Source organism: Pogona vitticeps, chromosome 1 (genome assembly GCF_051106095.1).
Source record: "Pogona vitticeps strain Pit_001003342236 chromosome 1, PviZW2.1, whole genome shotgun sequence".
Taxonomy (NCBI): Eukaryota; Metazoa; Chordata; class Lepidosauria; order Squamata; family Agamidae; genus Pogona; species Pogona vitticeps.
In genome coordinates this window covers 260,989,625-261,009,752 of record NC_135783.1, presented here as the reverse complement: position 1 = coordinate 261,009,752, position 20,128 = coordinate 260,989,625, and the positions used below count along the sequence as shown (strand labels likewise).

Genomic DNA, 20,128 nt, shown 5'->3' with positions numbered 1-20,128 from the left:
AGTCAAGATGGCCTACAGGATACCCTCTTGTGCTCAGTACTTTTCACAAAGTGATACAAAGCAGGGGAGAATCCCAGAAGCTGACTCCTTTTTCATCAGTTAACCACTTCTCACCCAAACACAAAGCAATAGTCATGGCTGTATTTGACAAGTGAAAGTGTAGCAGAGCTCACTATCTGCTACATTGATACCAAATTTGGTGCTGATCCAAAGTCTAGTTTCAAAGTTATAATTTTTTGTTTGGTATGCCCCCATTTTTAGGATTGCCTTGCAGAATGCTGATTTGCTCCACCAGCACAATAACATCATTGCACTCTTATGTAGTGATAATGACAGAAGAACCAGTGCAGTCCAATTTCTTTCTCTGCTCTTTTTCCTTCCTCCTCAGCTAAAAAATAAATCTGCTAGCACATGGCCTGAGTTAAACATCATGTAACATTGTCAACATACCAGAGGGTCAGAAATATTTAATTCACATAGCGAATATCCATTCTTCCTCAGAATTAATCTCCAAATGATTTGCCAATTCTTTGCATAAGAGTTTACATGTGAGCAAATCCATTTCCTGCTCGACATCGTTCAGTCAAAGTTTTGTACCAGAACAATCACAAGAATCATTCTGGTACAGGACTCCCTCCACCCACCTGCTGTATGTGATATCTTCCAAGACCTACCACGGATGCCTGAAGCTACAGATAGAAGCAAACCCTATAGTATATATATTTAAATGCAACATATCAGAGTCATTCAAGAAGCAGGGCATATTATAAACAATAAGCAAGAGCAGACTGTCTCCTACCTAGCGGCAAAGATCTTTCACATGCACTTTTGAAATGGCTCCCTAGCAAATATCATTCATTACATGGAATTTCCCATTTAATATTTTCAGGCTGTGGTAAACCGTGGATAACTGAAACTGCAGAAACCAAATCTGCAGATATGGGGTTTTAACTATGATATCTGGATTGGTTCCCAGCCAGCCTCAGACACTCCTTCTTAGGGATGGTTTCTCTTTTCTATGTGCACATACAACTTTCTGTTAAACTTTTGATGTTAAGCAAGTATTTTTTGAGATAAGAGAAAGCATCCCTCACATTCCAATATGCAGCGCTGAACCCTTCAGAAAGCAGTTGTCAGGGGCATGGCACGTTGTACACAGGAAAGCCTTGAACAACTGCCCTCTAGCCATGTACAGTATCAGAACTCAAGTCAAGAAGAGCGCCTCCTCCAAAGAGTGTTGAATCACTTTAATGTTGATTCCAGCCTCAGCCTCACTCTACCTTCAGTACAGTAGTAAATCCAGCTTTACTGCAGTACGATAAAGATGTGAAAGTACTGTAATAACATTTTTTCAGGGTGGAAAAAAGGCTGTTACCATTGTACTGTGAGGTTTAGAAAACTCTAAAAAGAATACTGATGAAAAGAAATGTAAATGGTAGATTGTTGCATGGCTAAAAGGGATAATATAATCCCTTTTCCTTCTTTCTTTTTGTTAGAGCATGTAATTGTGTTGTCCTTGAGTTATCCATAAGATTACAAATCAGTCCTGAGAAGATCATCCCTATTTCATCATAATAACGATCATACTTATATTTTACACGTAACTAGTTCCTAAATCTAAAGAGCAACAGCTTTCTAGCAATACACTGCTTAGAAAAGCATGCAATTTATAAACATGGGTTGCATTTTTATTACCTCAACTGAAACAGCACAATCCTATACCTCTTTATCCAGAACACTCACTGTGCTCAACAAGGCTTGCTCCTTAATGAGAGTGTTTAGGATTGCATTTTGGGGCATATTTAAAGGGAAAATCCTACAGAAACACACCTAGGGATAAGGCCATTTGTACACAGCTGGACTTACATCTGAGCCCTCAGATTACCCTGTCAGTCCCACTGATTTCAATTAAACTTCTACTTAAATTATTAGATATGCTAAGTCTTGGCTGGATTCTGCCACTGATTATCCCCCCTCCCCCATCACCCACTTCTTTCTGGAACAGAGGTATATTTTTTGATACTTCACATTATCATCATCATTTGATACTTCACATTATCACAGTATCAACTCTGAATGATTGTGCAAGGTAATGATTTCACATATCAGTATTTACATTATCTATAAAACAGCAAGACAGACTACCTAAATCATATCATATCCTATTTCAGTTTCTTACTTTTAAAAATCTACTTCCTTTGTGGTTACATTCAGTAGGAATTCAAGTTCAGTTTAGTATACGCTCTAATTTTTCTATTGCTATGCCAATCCTAACTCAATGCTCCTATTTCTATTTCAAACTCCACAGAAAAATCCACAGAAATGTTTGTAAACATTTTTAAAATCTGCATTTTCATTTGCATTTTCAGAACTACATGCTTGTGTGCATTTTTCAAATACAGACATTTTCTAAATGGTTTCCTAGTGTTTTAAGGATTTTTCAGTTTTACAAACTGTTTTCTGAAATACACATTTCTGTACATTTTTAAAGAAAAAGTTCATGAGTTTGTGCACATCGTCATTGCCTTGAAACCAGAAAAGTATGGATCTGAGGGCAAACTCAAATATGGCATGTGCCTGAGACCGTATTCAGTTTCTGAAAGTGCAAATCTAATGCATTCACAGTGAAAATGTAGATCAAACAAATATACCACACGTGCCTAGATTTCATATCAGAGAGAGATCAAGACACTCTTGCATAGGCATGTAAATAATCTCTTGCCCAGCCACCTGTAATAAGAAGAAAGCACTCAGTGAGAAGGGGGGAATCTTTTGTGAAGTGAAATAACTGGGTGAAAGATTCACTGACATAATATTATGGAACCAGATATATGCAAATAGGCACACCAGTAAATGTTTTTGTGGGCTGCTACCGCCAGCTTAATGTAGTAGATAGAGTGTCAGATTAACAGTGAAGTTCACAAAGCCTTAAGCTCACTATCCCTTAGGTACCAGCAGTCAGAATCCTCTCACTGAGGCAGGAAGAGATGTGTCACCCCTGGCCCATCTCCCCCACAGTGGTTGCTGCTTTCTACTCCCTCTTACTTCCCTGTCACAGCCACCACTATTGCCTTCCCTCCCTCAACACACATCCCACTTTCTTATCCCTCCAGCTTCCATAAAGAAGCACCAACCACAGCACACACCTAGTCGCTCATCTGCCTCCTTGGAGTAACCACAGGCTATACACAGCAGATGCCATGTCTCTGTACGGAGCCGGTACTTTGCATTGAGACATAAAAGAGCACCTCCATGCAATGATGTGCCTGGTGCATTGGGCAGGTAGCCCTCTCCACCTCAGAGCAGGCAAGCAGGCACTATTGCTGTACCATCTGGGAGGGGCATGGGATGGATAAGGTAGTAGAATGCATGCACTGGACACAAAGAGCAAAGCAGCAGCAAGAGAGGAACCAGGGAACGAGTGGCAAAGATGGCTAATGAGTCATGAAGCAAGGAAAGGCATCAATAGCCACTATAGGTTTGGACATGGGGCAGGGGAGAGGTGAGGAAGGCATACGTGGTCAGATTACAATGAAACTTCTCATTCCTGGCACTCTGCCATCAGGGGCAGCCTCCCCATTCAGCCTAAGAGGGGATTGGCTCTACTCTTGGGCTCATCTATCTCATCGGGTTGATAAAAAGTTAAAATGTAGAAGGAAAACCATCTACATCACCTTTGGAGGAGAACAGCAGATATCTTAATAAACACCTAGCACTTCTGATTTTGTAATTTCTTCTTTGCGCTTAAGGCAGGAAATTTAAATGACATATGCCGTGATACACTGAGAAGCAGTCAAGGTCCAGAGTTTTTTCACACGTGCACTCGGCAGTACTCGTGGTGGTGATGGTGATTCTTACATAGGCCTACTCACACATACAATCCCTAGCAGGAAACTACATCTGAAGTGTATGTGACCCAAGCCTTTCTGGAAACACTCTTAACATTCACTCTTAAAGGAAGAAACCGTATTTGTACTGCAAATGATACACAGCACACCCATTGAAAAAGGAAATCCAATAATCACTGCCCTTTTTCCTCAGGAAAATGCATGGCGTGACTAAATGATAGCTATTTGCTACTTCTGATATATATCTAGTGTTGCAAAGGATTTTTTTAAAAAGAAGTCCACACTACAGGTATTGCATACATTTAAGAAGCATTGAGTCTCAAGATGGCAGATAATTACCATGGCTAGGAGGTCAGACTATAGAGCTTCTTCCTGCCTTCTGACAAAATGACAAACATAAGCACCTGAAAAGCTACTTAATATTTCTTATTTATTTCCATAGGAATGTGGAAGATTAAAACACAGAACTCTTGAACTCAAGGCAGTGGCAGTACTAAACCCTTCCTGTACCCATTGTAGCCTCTATAGAGCTCAAAGCTCAGACAATCCTATGCGTGCAGATACTGGCATGCCTGACATTTAAAACTATGAAATACCAACCTATTTTGAAATTGTCCAAATCATTAGTTGTGGAATTTTCCTAGCACTTTATGAATACCGCTGTTAATTGAGCAATTAACTTGAAACTGCAGAATGTGCTGTGATGGCATGATATGATACAAGCCATGTAAAAGAAGACGCAGCCAAGCAACTCAGTATGTTGAAAGATATTAATGAAGTAGCAAAATCTGCCAGAGAAAAAAATAATAATGGATGATTTCAACAACCCCGATATTAGCTGGCTGAATGACACATCTGTACATGGTTTGGAGAAGCAGCTTACTGATACTATAAATGGCTTCTTTTTGGAATGTCTCACTCTAGAATGCGGGGGGGGGAGCAGGCTGCAATGGATTTAGCGAACAGATCCATATAGTAAGGTAAAGAAACAATGAAATAAAAAGCGAAGACAATTTTAACAGAAATAACTATTAACGGTAAATATTGAACATGAACTGGAGAAAGGTGGGCAGACAAACTTACAATGATGTCTTTAAAAATAAATATCTCAGTTTACAAGCTGTTCAAAATAGCTAGGAGTGTTCAGAAATCACCAGGGATGGTATATGACCCTACTAAAAATACTGAAGATGTAGCAGAATTTTTTTTCATGACAATTTGGGCAAAGTGTGACGGAGACAGAGGGAAAAAATTTTAGTGGCATTGTGAACAAGCAGAAAGTTTCTGGAAACAAATCCTAACAGCAAGGAATGAGATTTTTAGCAAGAAATGATCACTTGACCCTCAGTCATCCTTGTTAACATACGTCATGAGACAGATTATGTACAAATGATAAGCAGACTCCTTTTCTATATGATGTTCCAGTTAGCAATCTTTATGCAGAATATTGGGAAACAAAGCAAATACTGTAGGAGCAAAGGGTGACATTTTTATGGGATGTAACTATTCTGAATAAATTAAACTGGGCTGTTTGAGCTAGTCCAATTTAATGAATATTCAAGCAAAATATGAACAAGATGGAGATGGTTCAAACAAATATGGAGCAAAGAGACAAATCTAATGTTTTGGCAATGCTTTTCAGCCTCTATTAAGGGAATTCCATGAAATAAGTAGGATGTATTTTTATCTTAAAATAGCCACCAAACAGACTATCCAAGTAGAAGAGAAAAAGGGGAGGATCTCTGGGTTGGTTCTTAAGGTAGACCCATTTATTAACTTGTCTCATCGGTGGTTCTACTATGAACATGACTAAGTCTGGATTTAACCCACTATCTCTCCATTTGATTTCTACTCCATCTTGTCTCCATGTAAGAAGACCAGTACATAAGGTTTCACTATATTTTGTTCTTCTTGATTTGTCTTTAGTACAAATGATAACAATAAACATGTTATCATTTTCTGATAAAAATGTTATCATTTTCTGATACTTTCTAACAGTTTACAAACCACTTAAGAGGAAGAGATGAAAGAAACATAGATTATATTATTTCACAAAATAGTCACACTGATGTATCTATCTTCTTGCTTATGATATTCAGTGTTTTTATTTACATTTTTTTCTAAAGAAAGAGAAAGGCAGGTTAAAAACAAAATGGAAGATATGTGCAGTAAATACATCTCCCTTCACTACGTGAAAAAATAATAAAATATCAGAAAGACAAGATGAACAGAAACAAATGTTTTCACAGTATGTGTATCCCTACTGTATTTCTCTTTCAAATTTTCTTTGCATGAAATGAAACAAAGTGCCAGTTGTTGCAATTTCCCTCTCATTCTGAAATTGCTTTAACAATTTCCAACCTTATTCTATGCTAGTGCAAGAACAAGTCTGTTGGTTAGCCCGAATGCCCCAAAATCCATTTGTTCAAATTGCCATATCCTATTATTTAACAAAACATCCCTTCAGCATCTGATTTGTTTTCCTAACAGCTTAAACTACTTAAGAAGAAGAGAGGAACCAAAAAGAGTTCAAGGTGTTAACTTAATCAATAAATGGAGGATTAAATATTTCCATCTTGCAAGGAAACCAAAACCAAAATTAAAAGTATTTTTTTCTAGTGTTTATAGTTCTAGAATTTGATATCATGGTTTTTACAAATCACCTCTCACAATTTCACATCTTGCTACTATACAAGTTTCGTAGTAAGATTTCTTCAGACACCTTACAAGGCTATATCATACAAAGTGCCTTCCGCATGACCTCCTCCCAAAAAAAAGAATCAAATCAGGCAAAACATGGGAGAGAAAGCTATTAAATGAACTGTGTTCTGCATCATAAAGGGGAAGGAAGTGAGAGCACTTTCTTTAACAGATCATGAGAGAATAGGTTTATAATGATTACTGCTATTATGATTTGGCTTAAAAGCTGATTAAGCATGGGAAGAAATTGATCATCACTTTACTTCAAAGCTTCAGTTCCAAAAGCTCTCCAGGTACATACAGACTGGCAGTTCTGTACTCCTATGGAAGGCTCTGGAGTTGCACTTAATATGTATCAGTCAAATAAGATTTGCCAGTGTGGCTTATGGAGAGTTTGAAAAGATCCTTGCAAAGTTTTTGTCAAATTGGAAGGAACCAATTTGGGTCCCCCAAAGGGTCACCAAGTCCATCTCCTTGCTGATACAAGAAACCCACAGCTAAAGCAGCCCTGACAGATAGCCATCCCACATCTTTTTAAAAACCTCCAATGCAGGGAAAGCCACCATCTTCCAAAATCATCCACTCCACTGTCAAATAGCTTTTACTGTCTGTACCACCTTCTGCTGTTTTGCTAAAATGAACCCTTCGCTACCATTCTAGTTCCAGGTCTCCCAAAGTAGTTAGTTAACTTTGTTAAAAATTGAAAAGCACACCTAATTAGTAAGGCTGCACCTGTCACGTAACTAGAAGACAGCTGCAGTAACTCTGTAAAAGGAATGAAGTTATCCCTCATTACATCACAAGCAGAATATAATTGAGCTATGCCTTAGGTGTTGCAAAAAGGAGGGATGATTGGAGGGTATCTCCAAGAAAGCTCACAGTTACTTTCAATGAAAAATACATTAATAAACACTACAAATAGAATATAAATGGAACATAATGTGCATATATAACAAAGAAAAACAAGAGGGCAAAGCAATATAAAATAACTCAATTCAAGTTATGGGAACACTCCTTTGCCTGAAGCCGTAAAGAGCACACCATCGGTGCCCCAGCCATCATCCTGGAAAGGCATCCTATAGATGTGGTCACTGAGGAAGCTCCATAGCAAGGCTTTCGGGATTTGAAAAATGCATGTACAAAGACAAAAAAAAGGAAAAAAAACCAAGAATAATTGGGGGGAAAGTGCAGCCCACGGTGAGACAGACAAATTTGACTCTTAGAACACAAAAGTGTACTTCCCCTGTTTTACGTGGGCATCTACAAGGTGGAATTACATTTGAAAATGAGGTGCATCTATTTGTGATGATGCTCACTCTACCCAGTGGGGAGTTAAGGAGCTACACTGAAGTGGACCTAGACTGGTCACAACTTACTTTACCATGGCAAATTGCAACTATAGAAGACCCATTTGAATTCATGGAACTTACAGAGGAGCTGACTCATCAAATCTCTACTGATTCAATGGGTGTTCTCTAGCGCAATTTTCTACACTAAGCAACAGGATTTCAGCCTGTATGTTATGCTCCCTGTACACGTACAAAAGAATGGTTATAACCTAGGTAGAAAAGGCCATGTCTACCACCAACCCATAAAACACTCAAGGAGCAAGATATGATGACATGGGCAGAAGGAGAAATAAAATTTCATACAAAAGTTTATGAATAGTCAGGACACTTCTCAATACGAGAAGTGAACAGTGAAAGAACATTTCTCAGGCCAGCAGTATAGAGAGCAGCCACATAATCCAGAAGACAGGAAAAGAGGGAAACTGTGTGCATTAGTGTTAATACTGTTGGCTGGGAAATTCTATGACTGATTAATTCCGCTCTTGGTAAATAAAAATAGAAAGAGGAATGGAAGAAAAATTAAAATGTAAAATATAAAAGTCAAAACAGAACAGTGGCCTGTCCTTCACTGCAGGTTTTTAAACAGGATAGGTGGCCACTCGTCAGGGATGCGTTACCTGCAGAGAAGGTGTGGAACTCAATGGCCCTGTGAGGTCCCTTCCAGCTCTACAAATCTATGATTCTCTTGTTTTAAATCTGAACTATTATACATAAACAATAATGCCTCTAAACAAGGAGGATGTTAAACTACTGAAGCTGATACCTAAATAACTAATCTGTTTTTGAAGCACCATCTGGACTTTTCTGTCTTTCCTGCTGCTACAGAATAGCCGCAGTTGGCCAATGAACTTCTCTAAAGAGCAAAGGAGTGCCTGTTCGTGAAGTCTTTCACGGCCGGGATCTAATGGTTGTTGTGGGTTTTTCGGGCTCTTTGGCCATGTTCTGAAGGTTGTTCTTCCTAACGTTTCACCAGTGCTGTCCTCTGAAGATGCCGGCCACAGAGACTGGTGAAACGTTAGGAAGAACAACCTTCAGAACATGGCCAAAGAGCCCGAAAAACCCACAACAACCAAAGGAGTGCCTTCTCAGAGGTTTCTTACTGTTCTGTCATCCATCACACTGGGTTAGAAAATACATATACACGTAGCCAGGTTCCAGTGTAAATGTGACAGAGTATATTGTTTAAGTAGAATTCAGTAGAATTTATACGATCAGTATGTATCACTTTATCCTAACACAGAAACAGTTCTAGAATCTGATGTCATGGTTTTTACAAATCACATTTCACTATTTCACATCTTACTACTATACAAGTTTCATTAAGAGTTCCAATCAATTTTAGACATACAGATGTTTTTATAGTACTATTTTTACCCCACATTGTGCTAAGTGGGTAAAAGCTCTCTTTTACCTGCTGTAAACTTATATCACCAGGCTTCTAAACAGCACAGTTATTTATCGTAGATCTCATCCATCCACTGAGCTGTTAACCTTTTACTGCACCATCTACTATGATGAATGAATGGCCAGTGCTAAGTGATTTTGTTTTTATATCACTAGATGAATCAAGCCACCCTTGAGATATGGGGAGAGGATAGGTGTGCATACACACACAAACTACCAAATATATGCTACAAAGAAAAGGAAGAAGACAACATCTACTATTTTGAGCCACATTCAACAGAGAGAGAGAGAAAGAGACGTTTCGGCATCTTAACTGCTTCATAAATGCAGGCTTGGGTGATACCTTTATAGACCACTCAAGAAATCATACAATCTGCTAGCTTTCATGGATCTGGATGATCACTTCATCAGACCTGCATCAGTTGTTAGTGCAAAAAACTTAGATTTCCAAAAGTTCATGGTAGATGGAACTTGTTAGTGTTTTTCTCACATGTAAGTTAGGAAAGATACAGGCTTTAAAGTTGTAGCTTTACAGTTACAGATAAGGAAGTTGTTGACTGACTATTACACATATTTTAATCTGAGGTACCATAGATCAAGTGCACTTCTTCAGATATAAAAGTTTAATTTGTGTAGTCTCACTATTATGTTTGAGGAAGTGGACTTAATCCACAAACATTCACATTAAAATATGGCAATCAGTCTTTCAGTTGCCAAAACAATTTTGCCTTTTGTTTTGTTTTTGTCTGTAATGCTTGCACAGATTAACATGGCTATGCTTTGAAAACTATTCTGAGCCATAATTTCTTTCAAGATTGAAGATCTCTCTATAAAAAGTAGATTAAACCTATTGACCCCTTTCCCTTACCATCACTTATTTTCCCACTTTACAAACACCCCCATCTCCATTGAGGCAACTCCAAGCCACATCTGGCAAAGCCAGTAAAATGCATTTGAAGGAGAGAAGAGACTCATAAGTTTCATTTTCTCTGGTATTAGATCCTCTTCCATGAACCAAAGTTTAAATTCCAAGAGGTTTAAAAGAAAACCAAATCACCACTTTGTGTTTTAAATATGGTCTATTTTAAGACCATAATATCCTAAGAGCAGGAGGGAGGAATCTGTGGATCTTGGGCTTCATTCATTCCCCACCATCAGCCATGCTGGCTGGAACAGTTAGAATTTGAGATCCCAAGATCTCACTGGTCCTTTATTAGGACAAAAATGACAGAAAGTTGTCAGCAAGCTGCTGAGTTCTCAAAAGCTTGTTAACTAAGCAGTAGAGTAGAACCATTTAGCAAAGAAGCATTGAACTATAAAAAAAACCTACCTACTGGGGTTACCTAATGCCACCTGTTGCACACTGACTCAAGACCTCCTCCTCAACATGATCCTGTAACACTCTTTTGTAGGCACAGTCACTCCTGACAATGGTGATAATTACAAAGCCTTGCATAAAGCTAAAATACAACTAGAAGTTCTGATCAGGAGTAGTGCAGGTTCTCATTGTGATCTAGTGAACAGAATGTCACAATTTAAAACACATTGCTTCACTTTACCCAAGAGACAATGCTGAAAACATTTCATTCACCTGTGAATCACCAAAGCGTGACAAATCAAGTGACAGAGATGCATGTGTGAACCAAACTGCAGTCCACTTCTAAGCCTAGATGTTATTTTTAGCTCAAGTGAATGTAAACTTTGAGGTGCAAACACAGGATGCCTAAAGTGTACATAAATCTTTTAAATTACACAGCAAGATTAGTCAGCTGCAATGTAAGAAGTGCTTTACAACTTTGTCAACATACTTAATCTGCAATTCTAAACACAATTGCTAGGAAGCACCTTTGAACTGTGAGCACAGAATTCAATGTTTTACCCCAACTAGAGCAGTTAATAGGACTTGAGTTAATAGGACTTGACCATGTTCACCAAAATCCCATTCAAGCCAGCAAGTCGATTTAGTGAGACCTGTGCTGTTAATTTTAAGCAGAATCAATATTTTCTTATTCCCCGTGGTGTTTCATTATTCAATATACAAGCCACAGCTTGTCCACTTCACCTGAATGCTGTTTCCGTGGTCAACTATGTCAACTACGCTGTTTCCTTGGTCCTCTGATCCCATCTGACCAAAGCCCAAAAGAAACTCTTATGTGGAAAAATGCAGTGTTGACTTTTTGTAGATCCACATTTCCTCCTTAGTCAGCTTGTCTTTGACAACGAAAGCAATTTTCAGGATTCCTGTGTCTTATTCCACTTTAAGCAAGCATCACGTAGATACATGCAAATAATATTCTTAAAAGGGAGATCACGCTTTGTACTCAGTTTAGCCCATTCTTTATGGCTATTGATTAAACCTGCTACAGGGTGGTCACACAGGGAGGCATGGTTTAACTATTTTTACATGTACTTTAGAAGTTTTGCTCATTTTTCCCGTTATGCACATTGCAAATATATTTTGAAATGTTTTCACAATTTTAAGTACCTGTAAATCCATTTTCCCTATTTCAAAAGTATCTGCTATGTCTTCACAATCATCGTTTAAACACAGAATTTAAATTCAGCAAGTTATTCGAAATAGGCCATGTAGTGCAACTGTAAACATCTCTCTCTCCTTTTTTTTAGAATGAACACTGACTGAATTCAAGAAATCATTACCAGGAGTCACGACTAACTAAGCTATGGTAATTGATTTCAGTGGGTCTAATCTAAGCATGACGAAGTTTGGCTCCAACTCATTGACTCTCTTCCCTATATCCCTGGAATATAAGCTGGCATTGCTGGCACAATCTGACAAAGAGTCTCTCTGTTGCACAGAGAGTATTTAGAAGGGCCTCTCTTGCAATGAGTACTCCGGTTCCAATATTCTCTCTCTCCCTCTCGCTCTGCCCGTGTGGAGAGCACCACAGCTGCACACCAATGCAGTATGCAGGGAAGAAGTCATCAATGGATTTGCACTGTGCATGAAACTAACATGGTTTTACCTATGGTATTGTATCACTTGTTTCGTGCTGTGATGTTTTGTTATTAGAAATGAAATACAGAATAGAATCACAGAATCATGAAGTTGGAAGGGGACTATAAGGCTGTCGAGTCCAACTCCCTGCTCAATGTAGGAATATAAATCAAAAGATATCTGCCAGGTGGTTGTCTAAATTTCTCTTGAATGGCAGGAGAATTCATCAACTTAATAATAATAATAATAATAATAATAATAATAATAATAATAATAATAATAATAATGATGATGATGATGATGATGATGATGATGATGATGATGATGATGATGATGATGATGATGATGATGATGTAATAAAAAAACCAAGCAAACAACCCCAAAGGCTTCTCTTCAAATACAGATAGATATTAAAACACAACAGTACTTACAAATACACACGAAATTCAACCCTGGAACCCAGACAAATCACTGGAAAGTTTCTTTTGAATTCATGAAATTGACCTGAAAAAAAGGAAGAATAGTTGAAGGAAAGGAAATATTAATTAAAACATTCTTATGATTAAGTCCACAAAAGTTAATAGGCTGCCAAAAAAAATGGTACAAGCTTGTTGTGGGTTGGTAGAGGAGATACAGTGAACTACATTTTTGAGCTTGAGTCCAGACGAAGATACAACTTTCTATGGCTGAACTTTTGGTTAGAGTGTAAATAGAACCAAACCTAGGGGTTGCTGTGCTGTTGTTTTTTAAATCTGTGACTCAGGTTTGGATTCAAAGCTGAAAGTGATTCTTCTACAATGCAGTCAGTATTAAACACTATTCAATTTAATCTCCCCCTCTCCTGCTTGCTAAATGCCCCTCAGTGCTGGCCAGAAAGGTAACAGATGCAACTCCAAGCCACAGGCTTGCCTTATAACATTCTTTCACTCACACAATGAGTCACTTTATGCCTCTAAATATCCCTGGTTTCCTCTCTCCAGAACCCCCGAGTGTCAGAAGGTAGTTCAGCAGGAGTTTATTTTTATTGTTTGGTCTATCTGCAGCTGTTTTAGTTCTTGAGAAAACAAAAGGCACTTTGTTGCAAAGTCCTTGTTGGTGTTCCAGAACATGGGCACAGATACCAGTAATACTACCCTGAAAATAGAAATGAATATGAAGCACTTGCTTGAATCAAGATCTCTGTACCACTCCTACTGAATTGTTCACAATTCGTAATTTTGAGAGGGAGGATGGCAAATAAAAATATATTCGTGTCCAGGGTAAACCTCGGAAATGCAACCATAAAGGGTTTCTGCACAAAGGCTTTCATGACATTGAAATCATATTACTTCTGAACTATTTCTTGGAGTTACAACCTACTCCACATCTATCAATCCAATGTATTTTAGCATAGGAGACAAGTAAGGGAATGAGTTTCATAATACGATACATATTGTGTAAATAATCTATCATGCTTTTATTCTATCAGATCAGTAATATTTTACTGATAAGCTAGACACTGCTTTTTGTTTCCATCTTTTCCTGAAAAACAGGATATGAATGCTTGATAGTGATGCAAAGCAGACAGAAGTAATGATATGATCAACCATATCATATATTTTAGTTTTTAAAATATCTATAATATACATTATATGACATATACAGAACATATATTTCCAAGTAGTAGGCAAAATGCATTGGGACCGTGCAAAATGAAGAGAGAGAGAGAGAGTCCCACCATGGAGCAAAGTGAGGACGTTGCCTCAGGCACCTAGTGGAGTATGGCAAGATATTAGAAGACAGAGCAGTGTTTTAGATCCACCTCCTCTGTTACAATCTAGCACAGTGGAGGCAAACCTTCTTGAGTGCCCAAAATGAGGGGGTGGGGAAGAAACCAGTGGCTGCCCTGCCGTCCGGAAGACCAGAACTGGAACAGGAAGTGGCAGTTTCAAGGGGAATCATGGGGACGGACAGGAAATTAAAGGGTGAATCAATGGGATGGACAGCAAGTTAAAGGGGGAGTAATGGGGACAGACAGGAAGTTAAAGGACCCAGAACAGGAAGAGGAAGGGGGAATTCCAGCTGCAGCCACTTCAAAAGGTTTGTTTCCACAAAGGTAGGTGGGTGGGCCGCTCACTCGCGTGCCAGAAGAAACGGCTTCGCGTGCCAGCTATGGCATGCGTGCCATAGGTTCGCCATCACTAATCTAGCACGTTAAAAAGCTGCCCACTGCCAGTGTTGACATAAGATCCAACTTCCAACTTAGTTTGCTTCCACATGTGGATACTGGAAGTGGGATGCTATCTTGTCTTTGGTCTCAAAACCAAAAGGAAAAGGAAACCTCCAATGAAGCCCAATATGAAGGACAGAGACCATTTCAAAATGTAAAAAAAAAAAAAAAACAAACCCAAAAGCAGAGTTTTGTTTCCTAGAGGCTGCAACACAAGTGGTCCAGTTCTATCAGAGATTTCTATAGGTGCTATTAAGCTATTGACCCCAAAGAGGGGAATAACTATTTGGTCAAAACATCATTGGGCTGTTGGGGGTGCTTCCTCTCATACTGTGTGTCTCCACCTAAGTCAAGAAAATGCTTTGAGCCAGCCCTTCCATGGGCATCAATAGCTAGAAAATGCTTGCTCGAATCATCACAGAGGTACAGTGCCTCTTACACAGACTAGGTGCACTTAAGTTGTTTGGCTCAAATCTGGAAGAAAACAACAATGTTTGGTAAACAACCATGGGGAGAATGTTTACATCTGGCTGAGAAGAAGCAATATGCCACAGGGTGAGCGCCAAGTAAATTTTGTATGTTTTCACAGGACTTTTAATATTCTTAAAACTTTGAAGTTCAGATGCTGTTTTCCCCCCATTTGCAGCCCCATGTGTATTATTTTTAAAAAACAGATTGAAAAAAAATGCCATAAGTTTCAGCACTTCCTTCTCATTTGAACTAACCCTGCATGTAAGGTAAAGGTAAAGGTTCCCCTTGACAATTTTTGTCCAGTCGTGTTCAACTCTAGAGGGCAGTGTTCATCCCCATTTCCAAGCCATAGAGCCAGCGTTTTTGTCCGAAGACAATCTTATGTGATCACATGGCCAGTGCGACTTAGACACGGAACGCTGTTACCTTCCCACCGAGGTGGTCCCTATTTATCTACTTGCATTTGCATGCTTTCAAACCCGCTAGTTTGGCGGGAGCTGGGACAAGCGACGGGCGCTCACTCCATCGTGTGGATTTGATCTTACGACTGCTTGGTCTTCTGACCCTGCAGCACAGGAATCTGCAGTTTAGCCCGCAGCGCCACCCCATCCCTGCATGTAAGAGGTAGCACCAAAAGACTACAGGAAGCAATAATTGTCTACAATACAAAACATACTTTGGCAGAGCATACCATCAACCCTCACAGAAGCAGTCTGCTAATTCAGTTCAACACATTATCATGCCATTAGTTCCATAATCACATGAAACAAGCATAACTCTTTTCCTGTGCTAGATTTTTATTTTTACTTCTTTGAATGAGTAAGCAATTCAATATTGAATAGCCAAAATTTCCCAAACTCAGAGGATATTTTCCCAACTCATGAATTCTCTGATGTACCTAATCAGATAATTTATGAAGAACAGGAAACCTCTGGTCCCCAGGCTCTTCTCTGCTGCTGCATCTCACTGCTCAACTTAAGCTATTTAAAGCCTTCACTTGTGCTCAAGGAAACTTTTCAAGGACCTAATTGTTAGAAAGGTAGAGGCATTTTTAAAGAAAATACATACAGTATTTGGGAGCAGATCACTTCTTTTAATGTTCGTTTGACCTGTCATGTCACATTCTTGAGAATCAGTTACCATTTCTCTCTGACATTTCTGTATCCCAACTCCTACATATTGAATATTGAAGAAGTTTCTTCCTTTTTCTTGCTGTGAAATAGTAGATGCATTCAGATAGGAATGCAGATAAGAAGCAGTGAGCCACTTCCTTCTCCTGCTTATCACTTCAAATGCATATGCAACAACCTATAGCCTTAGTACAATACAATTGACTTCTGGTCCTGATATTCAGGGCTTTAATGTTTGAGAAAACCATTGTTTGGTGTGTTTGCATGCAACAACAAACCATGGTTTGCCAGGAAGCCTTGGGTTATTTAGTAAATTGTTGCATGGGAGAGGAGGAAGGAACATGTAAACTTAAGAGGCATCTTCACACAAAACCACACCTTTATTGTTACATTTATTATTTATTACATCTGAAGGCTGCCATTTTGGTGCCTAATTTGTTTCAGTCAATTTCCCCCCATTCCAGATGCCTACATCCAAACACATAATCTCTGCAACAGTTAAACGTGATTCTATTCCCTCCGCCACAACCACCCAGGTCTTGCTCTCTTGTGCTTTAGTAGCAGCATGAAATTCAATGAATGTCAACTTTTCTAGAAATTAAAAAAAACCAACTGAGCCAATGTTTTAGCTGTTTACTTTCTGCACTGCTTTTACAGGCAGGGGATTAGGTCCAGATAAAGAGCTGGCAATCCTATACAACCCAGTATAAAACCAACAACTCTCATTTGCTGTTATCAATGCAGTGTGGTTATATGTCTGCAACCGGCTCTGAATCTCATTAGTAGATGATTTATGCCATTACTATACTTTGGAGACACCAATTAAACAAGGACAGCAGTTCGTAAGGTCACAGCTAATTAATCTGAAAAAGTACAAATATACTTTAATGCACACCACCTCATGTAGAGAATTGGGGAACAAAGCATCAACACTTTATAACGGGCTACACAATTAAGCATGAAGGTTACACGCACAACTTTTTTAAGAGAAGGAGAAGCACATGGCAGCAAAAGAACAGCATTGGAAAGATTTGCATGTGAAAGCTTTGATGCTCCAGGCAAAAAAGCAAGTAAGTGAGAAGACAGAATAGGGCTAACCATGCCCAGTGATCCTGAGCAAATTAAGGCCTCCTGTTGTTCACATAACACCTCAGAACTGGGAATCAGCTGCAGGCTGCACCATTATGAAGGCAATCAGGCAGAGCTGGGTGGCAATCTAACACACAGCTCAGTCCATTCCACTTAGTCTCATCTGAACAAGGTCAGTGTATTAGAGAACTACTCCTTCAGCAACTTCAGGAGAAATGTTTCCCAAATCAGCTTTCACTATCCCACCCCGCACCTCAAATCCATACAGTCTTCAATGCAGGTTATTTTCAATCTGTGTTTTTCTCCTTGTTTTCACTCACCTCTGCATCTTATCCACGTAACACACACAGTAAGTACTTTGTGCAGAGTTTCCCATGGTGTGAGAGCGTTTAGGAGGTATATGTCTAAATCTAAAAACCCACGGAGTAGCACATGTTAAAACTAAAGACGCTGTTTGCTAGAAAATGAACAGCAGTTGTCCTCACACCAGTTCAAGCACAGCCATTAAAATCCACCTCAGTTTAACCTTATTTGGGTTCCAGAAAAAATCTGGCCTGGCCCATTTGACATGTTTCCAGTGCAAGGCAGGGGAAACCTCTTGTTCTTTGCTATGAAATACATAAACAGTACAGCTAAAAAGGCACTCTTGGTTCATTTTACATGGTTATGTCTAAACAAAATTAAGGTCAAGGCTTCCAAGCCAGCCTTTCCCCATGTGGGAACTCCCAACTACTGTATGTTGGACTGCAGTTTCCAAAATGCCTCAGTAAAGGGTGGTGTGTGTGTGTGGGATTCTGTAAGCTGCAATCCAAGTCCATCATACCTAGATGGTTGCAAGTTTGAGACGGCTGTTCAAAGGGATGCAGGCCCTCAATCCCAGTTTAAAATTAAATATTTCTTCACCACATGATTCCGTTGCTGCAGCTGCATAAGAGCCATGCACTACACACTTAACCCTGATACAATTTCTTTCCCTCTTCCTCCCCTCAGTCTTTTGACAGAGAAATTCCTGGGGCCTTTGCTGAGCATGTCCAGATGACATCTATAGTGATTTCCTCATTTGAGGCAATTTGCCTCCCAAAGTTATGCCATCTGCATAGCTGCTCGAGAGGATTTTGGCCAAAGTGCTACATTTCAGAGACTGGAAAAGTTCCTTTTTTGAAGAGAATGATTCCCAGGAATGCTTGCAGAAGGTTAATGGGAGCTGAAGTTCAACTGATTAAATCTTTCAAGTTCTGGTATAATCCCTAAACCATTTTTCAATAAATATTTAAAGATGCAGAATAGATAAGGAAGTCAAAATATATCACTTGCAACCTGGCAATAATTAATCAGAAATCCTTGTGTGGTTTATTCAATATATTAAATTTAATAATAATTGTGTGCTATCAAATACATTCTAACATACAGTGACCCTTTTCTCTACAGAGTTTGTACCCCAGACATTGGAAGAGTAAAGTTCTTGCATCTGGATCTTGTTCGATCCAGTTCTTGCATTCAGGTCTCCCATAAGTACAGTACTGTATCACACATGCATTGGGGGCTATAGATTCTAAATTTGTAATATAAAGTTCCAGTTGGTTCCACATTTGGGTTATTTGATTTTTAGAAGACAACGGAGGAATATAGGCATTGATAATCAAATAAGTGCTTGACCTGATAACAAGTAAGACGGCCATAGCAATTTTGTCACGGGGTGGCAGCCATTTAACCCTAGCCCCAAAGCACCGGAGAACATTAAAGCCATCCCTGCTTTTGGGTGACCCTTTCCACTGCTAGAAACTGCATAGCTGTTAAGCACCAGATAGTCATTCAAACTAATATTATCAATGCTATAGGTTTCCTGTCCTGCAATTATATAATGTAATCTTAAATAATCCAGTATTCCTGGGTCACTCTGTCTGGAGGCCCAACCGGCTATGTTCCATGAAGGATTTTCAATAAGCAGGTCCTTGTAGTTGGGGCTGTCTTTTGGACCTCAATCTTAGCATCTGGGTATACAACAATATTTCCATGCAAGCAGGTTATCTGGGGCATCCAGCTAGGTTTCATGGTTCTGGTGTTTAAGCACTCTGGCTCATTGCAACAACTATTTGGTCAGTTCATAAAGTTCCAGGCGGATCTACCCTTGTAGCTGCTATAATTCCACCGAAAATGGTTTAGATCTTTATGCCTAGCCTGATTAAAATCAGCAAGTTGCAGATCAGTCTTAAGGTTTGCTCTGTAGTTAGCAGAATAATTTGTATTTCTATACACATATGTGGGCCTCTAATAGATTCCCCTTCTTTTCTTAGCTGTTGCATATCTGTCTCGTATCAGCACTGGGATTTGTCTGCTGTTGTTTCCTCCCACTTCATTGCTGCCCACTTTGGCTATAATCATCTCTGAATTTCCGTGGAGTGGAGAGTGTGTCTCTGACAATAGCATCTTTGAGGTCTGTTTGGTAGCTTGTCTCTTCTTCCATACAGGGGCTTCCCCTTTCTCTGCTGCTGGTTTTTTGGATTTCTCCCCCGTTTTCAGTGTGTGCCATTGATTTCCTTCTTTTGCAGTCACTTCTCTTGCTTTTCCTTTTCCTTGCTGTGGAGTTATTTGGTCACCTTTGTTCCTTAGGTCATTTTGCATTATATCTAGCATTTGAAATAAGGGTTTAAAATCCATCCTTCTCCCTTTTTTGGTAAGATGTATGGAACCCTTCTTGCCTTTGTTGTTTTTATTAACCTTGCAACTGGGTTGTCTTATGGAGTTAGTTGATCTTTGAGAATCACAACCTGATGAATCATAGAACGTCAAAAGATCTGAAGATTAATTATAGTGGGATATGCCTGGCACAGATGGTAGAACGTCTTACTCTTTATATTGTAAATGGCAATGAACTGTTTGATAATTGTGCAGAATTTATTTTGTATCATGGAGGGGTAGCAGTGTGGTAGACTATATGTTAATTTCTCCATCATTAACCAAATTGATTAAGG

The 20,128-nt window shown here is 39.1% G+C and overlaps 1 protein-coding gene across 15 annotated transcripts in view; it reads right to left on the bottom strand.

Annotated features, from left to right (window-relative positions):
- SOX6 (SRY-box transcription factor 6) overlaps positions 1-20,128 on the bottom strand; it is a 561,796-nt gene that overhangs the window by 453,279 nt on the left and 88,389 nt on the right. For all 15 annotated transcript variants that reach the window (XM_072985711.2, XM_078383897.1, XM_078383892.1 and 12 more), the window contains one exon: positions 12,689-12,761. The gene's annotated coding sequence lies outside the window, so the exon portion shown is untranslated. The remainder of the gene's footprint in view (positions 1-12,688; positions 12,762-20,128) is intronic.